Source organism: Macaca fascicularis, chromosome X (genome assembly GCF_037993035.2).
Source record: "Macaca fascicularis isolate 582-1 chromosome X, T2T-MFA8v1.1".
Taxonomy (NCBI): Eukaryota; Metazoa; Chordata; class Mammalia; order Primates; family Cercopithecidae; genus Macaca; species Macaca fascicularis.
In genome coordinates, this window is record NC_088395.1 from 113,976,367 (window position 1) to 113,986,661 (window position 10,295).

Here is a 10,295-nt window from a genome sequence, read left to right on the forward strand (position 1 = left end):
CAGAGCCAAGAATTACGGCGAACATTGAACTGGGGAACGGGAACCACTCTCAGAGAACAGAAGTAGGTCCTAATTACACTCCTTGTCCCAAGGAAAGGAAGTCCTGACAACATGCCCCAGTCTAGATTTCAGAATGCCTTCTACTTGCTTCCTGTTCCTCTAATTTTTGAAAGGAAATGTCTACTGAAGCTACCCTGTTCCTCTCACCACTGCATATTGAGGTGTGATGAGGACATGTAAATTTTCATTTCAGTTCACAGGTCTTTAGATTAAGAGGAGTCACATAGGAGGTTCGGTACCTGAGGTGACTCATTCACATCTGGACTCAATTAGGTAAGAACCTGGACTCCACATCTGAAACCATAATGAAATGAGAATTTTGCTGGGGAGAAGGTGACTACGTTTTGCATCTGGAATGAATGTAAATGATTGTAGCAATAAAGAAGACTGTTCTGCTTGCAAAAATGTAGATTGTTTGCAAACAGTGGATTGCAGCAGAAGCGATGTGACTTCAAGAAGCCTTTCAGTTTTCACTCTTGCCATCTAGGAACCTTGGGACTTCCATGAATAGAAGCCCAAGCTAGCCCCCTGGAGGACAGGAGACTAAATGGATTTTAAAAAGGCCCAGCTGACAGGTACCACCAACTGACAGAATGTGAATGGGACCATCTAGGACCATCCAGCCCCAAGGACATCACTAGATTACTGCAGTCACGATGAGCGACCCTCAGCAAGATCAGCAGAACTTCCCAGCTGAACCTAGACCAAATTCCTCACCCACAGAATCATGAGCAAATAAGAGTGGTTGTTGTTTTAAGGCACCAAACAAAAGGAAAAAATGTCTTATCTCTCTAAGGAAATTAATTATTGAGTTTTTAAAGTTTTCTGTTCTATGCATTGTCTCTGTTTTCTTAGAGTTTTTTGTTCTCTTTGTGTATGTGTGTGTGTGCGCTTGTGTATGTATTTGTGTTGTTTCTCTCTTTCACATTAGATGCTTTTCCCAATTGCCTGAAGATCCTCTACTACCTATTTGTATTTTTAAATGGAAGTATTTTTAAGTCTTACTAACTGGTAGGCTTCACTCTAGATGATTGGGCAGGAACCCAGAAATTCCACTGGAAGGACAATTATCAACACAAGAGATCCTTGTGTTGCATGATCCCAATTTGCACAAATTTTAATTACCACCAGTCCCCCAACAGCACAGTTCAAATTTCAGTTATCACAGAATATTAACTGTGAGGAATACCATAAAGTACAAATTTGTTGCTAGATCTTCAGCCCATGAATAATTATGTAAATAACTGTATATAACTATGTAATAACTATGTAAATAAATAAATATGTGCATCAATACCAAAGTCTATCGGTGATTGGTCACTGTGCATCTGTTATCCAGTTCATGCACACACCACAAAGCATGGACTGTTCTTGTGCTGTCTCCTTGTCCCCCAGTGATAAACCCACATGATATTTTACAGAAATGAATAATCAAAGAGGGAATTGGCTAACAAAGATGAAAGCACAGCAAAGAAACGAAAAGTGAAAGTACTGGAAGTGAAATTGAATTTGATTTGAAAATGTGATAGCAAAGCAAAGTTAGGACAGAGTCTACATAAACCTATGATGCAAACAATATTGAAAACTTCAGTGAATATTTTAAAAGGTAAAATCACATCAACATCTTTTAATCTAAATTGCACTAGGAACAGAAAGCTGCTTATGGTTAAAACAATACTTTGGATTGAAGACTGTAATTTAAAAATCACAATCAGTTTGGCTAGTGTTCAGGCCAAAGCATTGAAGTTATTTCCAGTAAAGGCTGCTTTAATCATTTAAAAAGTCTGCATGAATTGATTAGTGCTAACCTATCTAGAGAAGTTACTAGCACGTGTACTACTGTAAAAGTTGCACCCAGATTCCAAAGATTAATTAAGGCTGGTGGTTATGGTAATCATCGACCATTTGATGTTGAAGAGACAGGTCTTTTTGAAAGGCAACCCCATCAATAACTTATACGACAAAAGATGAAGGGGCACCAAGCGACCATAAAGGAAAGATTCTAGATATGCAGCCAGAGAAACTTAGTGAAGATGAACTTATTGACATAAAGGAGGAAAGTGGTTGTGACAGAAAGGATATAGATGTCCCAGAGGAAGAGATACTGGGGAAAAGACCTTCACATTAAATGAACTTTCAGAGATATTTTGCAAGATTGAAAGTACAAAGGATAAAATGTTGGAAGCTGATCCAAACTTCCAAGGCATGGAAAAGATGCTTGATTCATATTGTACATCATACTACAAGAAGAGACGCACTGTTCAAACTACTTCTTTTCAATTTTTTGCTTTGTTTTGTTTTTTGAGACAGAGTCTCACTCTGTTACCCAGGCTGGAGTGCAGTGGCATGATCACGGCTCACCGCAGCCTTCACCTCCCGGTCTCATAGGATTCTCCCACCTCAGCCTTCCCATTAGCTGGGACTACAGGTGTATGACACCACACCTGGCTAATTAAAAAAAAAAAAAAAATAGTAGAGACGAGGTTGTACTATGTTGCCCAGACTGGTCTTGAATTCCTCAAGTGATCCTCCTGCCTCAGCCTCCCAAAGTGCTGAGATTACACATATGAGCTACCATGCCCAGTCTTAAATGTTCTCATTTCTATATATTTAGAGGGTACAAATGCAGATTTCTTACATGCATATATTGCATAGTGGTGAAGTCTGAGCTTTTAATGTGTCCATTACCCAAATAGTGAACATTGTACCCAACAGGTAACTTTTCAGCTCTCATCCTCTCCACCCTCCCACCTTTTGTAGTCTCTAATGCCTATTATTCTCCCCTGTATGTTCACATGTACCCATTGTTTAACACCCACTTATAAGTGACTACATGCAGTATTTTACTTTCTGTTTCTGAGTTATTTCAGCCTGGATAATGGCCTCCAGTTCCATTTATGTTGCTGCAAAAGACATGATTTCATTCTTTTTTTATGGCTGAGTAGTATCCCATGGTGTATTTGTACTACATTTTCTTTATCCATCCTTCCTTGATGGGCACTTGATTCCATATCTTTGCTATTGTGAACAGTCCTGTGATAAACATGTGAGTGCAGGTATAATGATTGCTTTCCCTCTGGGTATACAGTAGGTAGTAGGGTTGCTGCATCAAATGATGGTTCTATTTTTAGTTCTTTTTCTTTTCTTTTCTTTTCTTTCCTTCTTTTTTTTTTTTTTTTTTTCTTTTTTTGAGACGGAGTCTCGCTCTGTTGCCAGGCTGGAGTGCAGTGGCGCGATCTCTGCTTACTGCAACCTCTGCCTTCCGGGTTCAAGCGATTCTCCTGCCTCAGCCTCCCGAGTAACTAGGATGACAGGTGCCCGCCACCACACCTGGCTAATTTGTTTGTATTTTTAGTAGAGACGGTGTTTCACCATGTTGGCCAGGATGGTCTCGATCTCATGACCTCATGATCCGTCCACCTCAGCCTCCCAAAGTGCTGGGATTACAGGCGTGAGCCATCATGCCTGGCCTATTTTCAGTTCTTTAGGAAATCTCCAAACTGCTTTCCACAGTGGCTGAACTAATTTACATTCTCACCAACAATGTATAAGTTTTCTCTTTTCTCCACAGCCTCACCAATATAGGTTGTTTTTAGACTTTTTAATAATAGCTATTCTGACTGGTTTAAGATGGTATCTCGTGGTTTTAATTTGCATTTCTCTGATGATTAATGATGTTGAACATTTTTCATGTGTTTGTTGTTTGCTTGTATGTCTTCTTTTGAAAAATGTCTGTTCATGTCCTCTGCCCACTTTATAATGGGCTTTTTTTTTTTTTTTTTTTTTTTTGGTCTTATTGAGCTACTTGAGTTCTTTGCAGATTTTGGGTATTAGACCTTGTCAGATACATAGTTTGGAAATATTTTTTCTCATTCTGTAGCTTGTCTGTCTACTATGTTTTTTTTTTTTTTTCTGTTCAGAAACTTTTTAGTTTAATTAAATCCTATTTGTCTATTTTTGTTTTGTTGGGTTCGCTTTTGAGAACTTGACTTGGTCATAAATTCCTTGCCTAGGTTAATGTCCAAAAGACTTTTTTCTACGTTTTCTTCTAGGATTTTTATAGTTTCAGGTCTTATGTTTAGCTCTTTAATCCATCTTGAGTTAATTTTGTATATGGTGAGATGTATAGATCCAATTTCATTCTTCTGCCTATGTCTATCCAATTTTCCCAGCAACATTTATTGAATAGGCTGTCCTTTCCCCAGTGTATATTTTTGTTGACTTTGTCAAAGATCAGTTGATTGTAGCTATATGGCTTTGTTTCTCTATTCCTGTTCCATTGATCTATATGTTTATTTTTATACCAGTACCATGTTGTTTTAGTTATTATAGCCTTATAGTATATATTGAAGTTAGGTAATGTGATGCCTCCAACTTTGTTCTTTTTGCTTAGGATGGCTTTGGCCATTTGGGCTCTTTTTTGCTTCCATATACATTTTAGGATTGTTTTGTCTAATTCTGTGAAAAATAATCTTGGTAATTTGATAGAGATTGCATTAAATATGTAGATTGCTTTGGGCAGTATGGTTATTTTAACAATATTAATTCTTCCAATCTATGAACACAGGCTATTTCTCTATTTATTTGCATTTTCTTCCATTTCTTTCATCAATGTTTTGTAGTTCTAATAGAAATTTTTCATTTCGGTATTAGTCAGCATTTTCCAGAGGGAAAGAACCAATTGTGTGTGTGTGTGTGTGTGTGTGTGTGTGTGTGTGAGAGAGAGAGAGAGAGAGAGAGAAAGAAACAGAGAGAGAGAGAGAGAAAGATAGAGAGAGAGAGATTGAGAAAAAGAAAGAGAGAGAGAGAGAGATTATTAGGAAGAATTGGCTCTCACAATTATATGGCAAAGTCCTACAGTAGGTCTTCTGCAAGCTGGGGAAAGAGAGAAGCCGGTAGTGGCTCAGTACATGTGTAAAAGCTTCAAAACCAGGGAAGCTGACAGTGCAGCATTCAGTCTGTGGCTGAAGGCCCAAGAGCCCCCGAGAAGCTGGTTCAAGTCTCAGAGTCCAGAGGCCAAAGAGCCGGGAGTCCGATCCAAGAGCATGAGGAGAGTAAGCAAGTGTCTGGCATGGGAAGAGAGAGAGAGCCAGAAGATGCAGCAAGCAAGCTTATCCCCTCTTCTTCCACCTGCCTTGTTCTAGCTGGCTGGTAGCCAATTGGATGGTGCCCACCCACAATGTGGGTGGATTTTCCTCTCCCAGTCCACCAATTTAAATGTCAATCTCCTCTGGCAACACCTCACAAACACATGCAGAAAGAATATTTTACCAGCCATTTAGGCATTCCTCAATCCAGTCAAACTGACACCTAATATTAACCATCACAACTTCCTTGGTTAAATATATTCCTAGGTATTTTATTTTTTTGTAGCTATTGTGAGTGAGATTGCCTTCTTGATTTGGCCCTCCAGTAGATCGTTATTGGTGCATAGAAATACTACTGATTTCTGTACATCAATTTTGTATCCTAAAACTTTACTGAATTTATTTATCAAATCTAAGAGTTTTTTGGTGGAATCTTTAGGGTTTTCTAGATGTTAATATAAGAACTTATCATCAGTAAACAGGAATAATTTGACTCTATCTTTTCCAACTTGGATGTCTTTTTATTTTTTTTTCTTGCCTGATTGTTCTGATGAGGACTTCCTGTAGCATGTTGAATAAGAGTGGTGAAAGTGGGCATCCTTGTCTTGTCCCAATTTTTAGAGGGAATGCTTCAATTTTTCCCCTTAAGTATGATGTCAGCTGTGGGTTTGACATATACTGCCTTTACTATGTTGAGGTATGTTCCTTCTATGCCTAGTTTGTTGAGGATTTTTATCATGGAGCATTGCTGAATTTTATCGAATGCCTTTGCTGCATTTGTTGAGATGATCCTATGGTTTTTGTCCTTAATTCTGTTCATGCAATGGGTCACATTTATTGATTTGCATATGTTGAACTGTCCTTGCATTCTTGGGATAAATCCGGCTTAATCATGTTGTATTTTCTTTTTGATGTGCTGTTGGATTTGATTTGCTACTATTTTGTTGAGATTTTTTGTATCTATATTCATCAGAGATATTGTTCTCTAGCTTTCTTTTTTTGTTGTGTCCTTGTCTGGTTTTGGTATCAGGGTGATATTGACCTTACAGAATTAGTTAGGGAGAATTCCTTCCTCCTTGATATTTTGGAATAGTTTCAAGAGGATTAGTATTAGTTCTTCTTGGTATATTTGGTAGAATTTGGCTGTGAATCCATCTGGTCCTGGGTGTCTTTTCTTGGGAGATTTTTTATTACTGATTCAGTCTCACTGCTCATTATTGGTTTGTTCAGAAGTTCTAGGTCCTCTTGTTTCAATCTTGGGAGGTTGTATGTTTCTAGGAATTTATTCATTTCCTCTAGGTTTTCTAGTTTGTGAGTATATAATTGTTCATAATCATCTCTGATTATCTTTTTTATTTCTGTGGTATCAGTTGTAATGTCTCTTTTTTCATTTCAGATTGTGTTCATTTGGATCTCTTCTTGGTTAGTCTAGTTACTGGTTTATCGATTTTATTTATTTTTTTCAAAGAACCAACTTTTTGTTTCATTGATCCTTTGTGTTTTTTGTTTGTTTGTTTTTATTTTCATTTAGTTGTGCTGATTTTTGTTACTTTTTTTCTGCTAACTTGGGATTTGGTTTGTTCTTGTTTTCTAGTTCCTTGAGGTATGACATTAGGTTGTTAATTTGTGATCTTTCTGCTTTTGATGTAAGCAATGTATTTTGTATTTCCTTCAGAGTTTTTCAGTTCCAGAATTTCTGCATTTTTAAATAATATCTATCTCCTTGTTTAATATTTCATTCATATCTTGAATTAATTTTCTGATTTCTTGGTACTGGTTTTCAGATTTCTCTTGCATCTCATTGAGCTTCTTTAAAACCAATATTTTGAATTTTTCTTTATCTGACATTTTGAGGAATTCTTTGATTGGTATCTGTTGCTGAACAATCGTGGTTTTTTGGTGCTGTCATATTTCCCTGCGTTTTCACATTTCTTGTGTCCTTTCCATTGATATCTGTACAGCTGGTGTAGCAGTCATTTGTTCCAACTTTTTAAAATTGCTTTTATGAGGGAGAATTTTTTCCTGAAAATGATAAATATTTTTGGTTAAATAGGACACTTTGGCTTTTATTTTAGGCGTCTGCAATAGCGTGACCTTTGTATGGCTCTTTTGGTAGTACACAGGCAGTACACAGGCAGTCGTATCTGTGATTTCCATGGTGGCTAGAGTACAATTATTAGTTGACGTGATGGTGAAGTTTTTCTGAGGACTTGGATGTCAACTGCACCAGTCTTCAGGCCCCAGTGGTGGCAGCAGTGTGGCTGATGAACCTGGTTTTAGGCCCCAGAGCAGCTTACACTGGATCCAGTGTTAGTGGGTCCTGGAGAGCTACTTCCTGGACTTCCAGGTGGCTTCCTTAAAAGCTAGGAGTTGGGAGAGTGGTGGGCCTGGCACGTTCTCAGGTTCTCAGGCCCCTGGGAAGCTAGTGTCATGTGGGTGATGGCAGTAGCAGTGATGGAGCAACCCATTGGAACCCAATTGGTGTTCCTGATTGCTGTGATAAGTTGGGCAAGCTAGTCCCCAGTCCCACAGCCATCCATAGAAGGGTGGTGGGTATTGTGCTATGTGTGCTTAGGAGAGCTTGGTCTTCTGTGTCCCTACCCTAGCTATGTGGCAGCTGCAGCCAAATAACCTTGAACTCAGCCTGAGAGTAGGCCACAGCTCAACTTTAAACTCTCAAAATGGTGCCACCTGTGGGGTTGTGACTAGAAAGAGAGTGGGAGGCCTTTTAGGCAAGCAGCATTGCAAGAAGCCATGGGAAGTGTGGTCTGCTTGAATCTCAGTCTCACAGCAGCCCATTGCAAGGCAGTGGATATTGTCCTAGGTATGCGTAGGAGAGCCTGGTGTCCTTGTCCTCCTCAGCCAGGCTGCAATCCACATCAACTTGAACTCAGCCCGAGGGTGGGAAGCAGCCCAAGTGTTAAACTCTCAAAATGGCACCTAGGGCTTGCTGCCAGAGAGGGCAAATTAATTCTTAAGTTAAAAAATAAGTCTAATTCTCAATGTTGTTTTAAATTACAGTGCACTAATACCAGTTTTACTATTCCATCTATTCCCTATACATTTATACCTGACAGTAAGAGTTGTTCATGCTTTGACAAACAATTTTAAAGGTTATGGAACAATTGTAATTTTCCTCATTGATTATTAAGGTTCCAGCTTGCAATGGTCATTTTTATGGTCTTGCACTACTGTGAAAGCAAGGACTACCAGCATCTACAGATCTTCTGTCTGGGCTGTTCAGTTTCTCTGGGGAGCAATCCTTCAATCCCTTGCCTGGTGACTATATATCTAGGTGCTAACATTTGGATTTGAGCAGCACATGAGTTACAGGAGATCTCACCATTGAATATGTAGACTTTTACTTAATCCCACTGTTTTCTAATGGTACCTTGCTGTGTGCCTAATATCTCCAAAACCAGCACCTCTCTGATTCAGTTTCTCCATGGAATAAATCTCCTGTCTCGTACTAGGATGGAGGAAGAGACTCAGGGGTGTAACTTTTTTGTTTTGTTTTGTTTTGTTTTGTTTTGACAGAGTCTTGCTCTGTTGCCAAGCTGGAGTGCAGTGGCACGATTTCTGTTCACTGCAACCTCCGCCTCCCGGGTTCAAGTGATTCTCCTGCCTCAGCCTCCCAAGTAGCTGGGACTACAGGTGCATGCCACCATGCCTTGCTAATTTTGGTATTTTTTAGTAGAGACAGGGTTTCATCATGTTGGCCAGGATGGTCTCGATCTCTTGACCTCATGATCTGCCAGCCTCAGCCTCCGAAAGTACTGGGATTACAGGCATGAGCCACCGCGCCCAGCCAACTCTTTCTTATACATGCCTTTAGCCAGACTCTTTTCAACTCCACTCTTTTCCCAACCCAACTTTACTCCAATTCCTGTCTTTCTGGGATTCTGTAGGTAAATTGGTTTGCTTCTCATTGGCATTATTCCTTGCATGGAATATTTCTTGCATGGTGTTCTGCCTTTTCAGCTGCGCTAACTCCTCTATCTGCTTTCCATTTTCCAAAGTTTTTCTTATCTCTTTTCCTCTGTGGTCTCCTTTTATGCTCTCTTTATTCTCATGTGTTTACACTTTTTAAAAAATGTCTTTATCCCCATTTTAGTGGAGTTTAATGAAAGATTAGGTGTTCAATGTGCTATGTTAAAATTCTATGCTCTATTATCAAAAATGTATAGTGATTCCATCTGTCCCATTGTGTAATTTCTTTGTCAGTGCTTAGGTAATTGGGTAAAGGCATCAAAGAAGTAGACAATAGAGTTCATCCAGAATTAGGGTTTTACCAGACAGATGCAGCAAAAATTCAGAGGGACAAGAGGGTTTGAGACAGTGGCGAGATGATAAAATGATGAATCATGTAATATAAATTGAATAAGAATGGAAGAAAAAAAGAAGAGAGTCGATGGACTGAGAGAAAATTAAGGGGTTAGTATATTGGAGTTTCTAATTAGGTTTTAAAAAGGTCATAGTGGGAATAGTCAAATAATCAAGAATGAGAGGAACTCAAACAGTGGGATATTTGAGTTATCGATTGTGGAGATTGAGCAGTCATGGGTGGCTGAGGTGGCATAGAGAACAAAGTCATTAGAATGAGGTACCAAAGAACTGAGAAGCCAGATGAATGAGTTGTCCACATGGATGTTGAAGTCATACAGGGAAATAAGCAAAGTTAATCCTACTTGAAGGCAGTAGTCCTTTCAAAGAACAACAATAACAACCAGAAGAAGCTGAAGAAGGAGGAAAAGGAGGTGGAGGATGAGGAGGGGAAGGAGAAGGAGAAGTCTAGAGCACAATTCATCACATTTCCATTCTAGACAGTAGGACAAAAGAAGTTTCAAAGAGGCAAAGGACATGGGCGCTTTTTTTTTTTTTTTTCAGAGTCTTGCTCTGTCGTCCAGGCTGGAGTGCAGTGGCACGATCTTGGCTCACTGCAACCTCTGCCTCTCAGGTTCAAGCAATTGTTGTGTCTCTGCCTCCCAAGAAGCTAGGATTACAGGCATGTGCCACCACATGCAGCTAATCTTTGTAACTGTAGTAGAGACAGGGTTTTGCTATGTTGGCCAGGCTGGTCAATTCCTGGCCTCAAATGATCCTGGCCTTCCAAAGTGCTGGGATTACAGGTGTGAGCCACCATGCTCA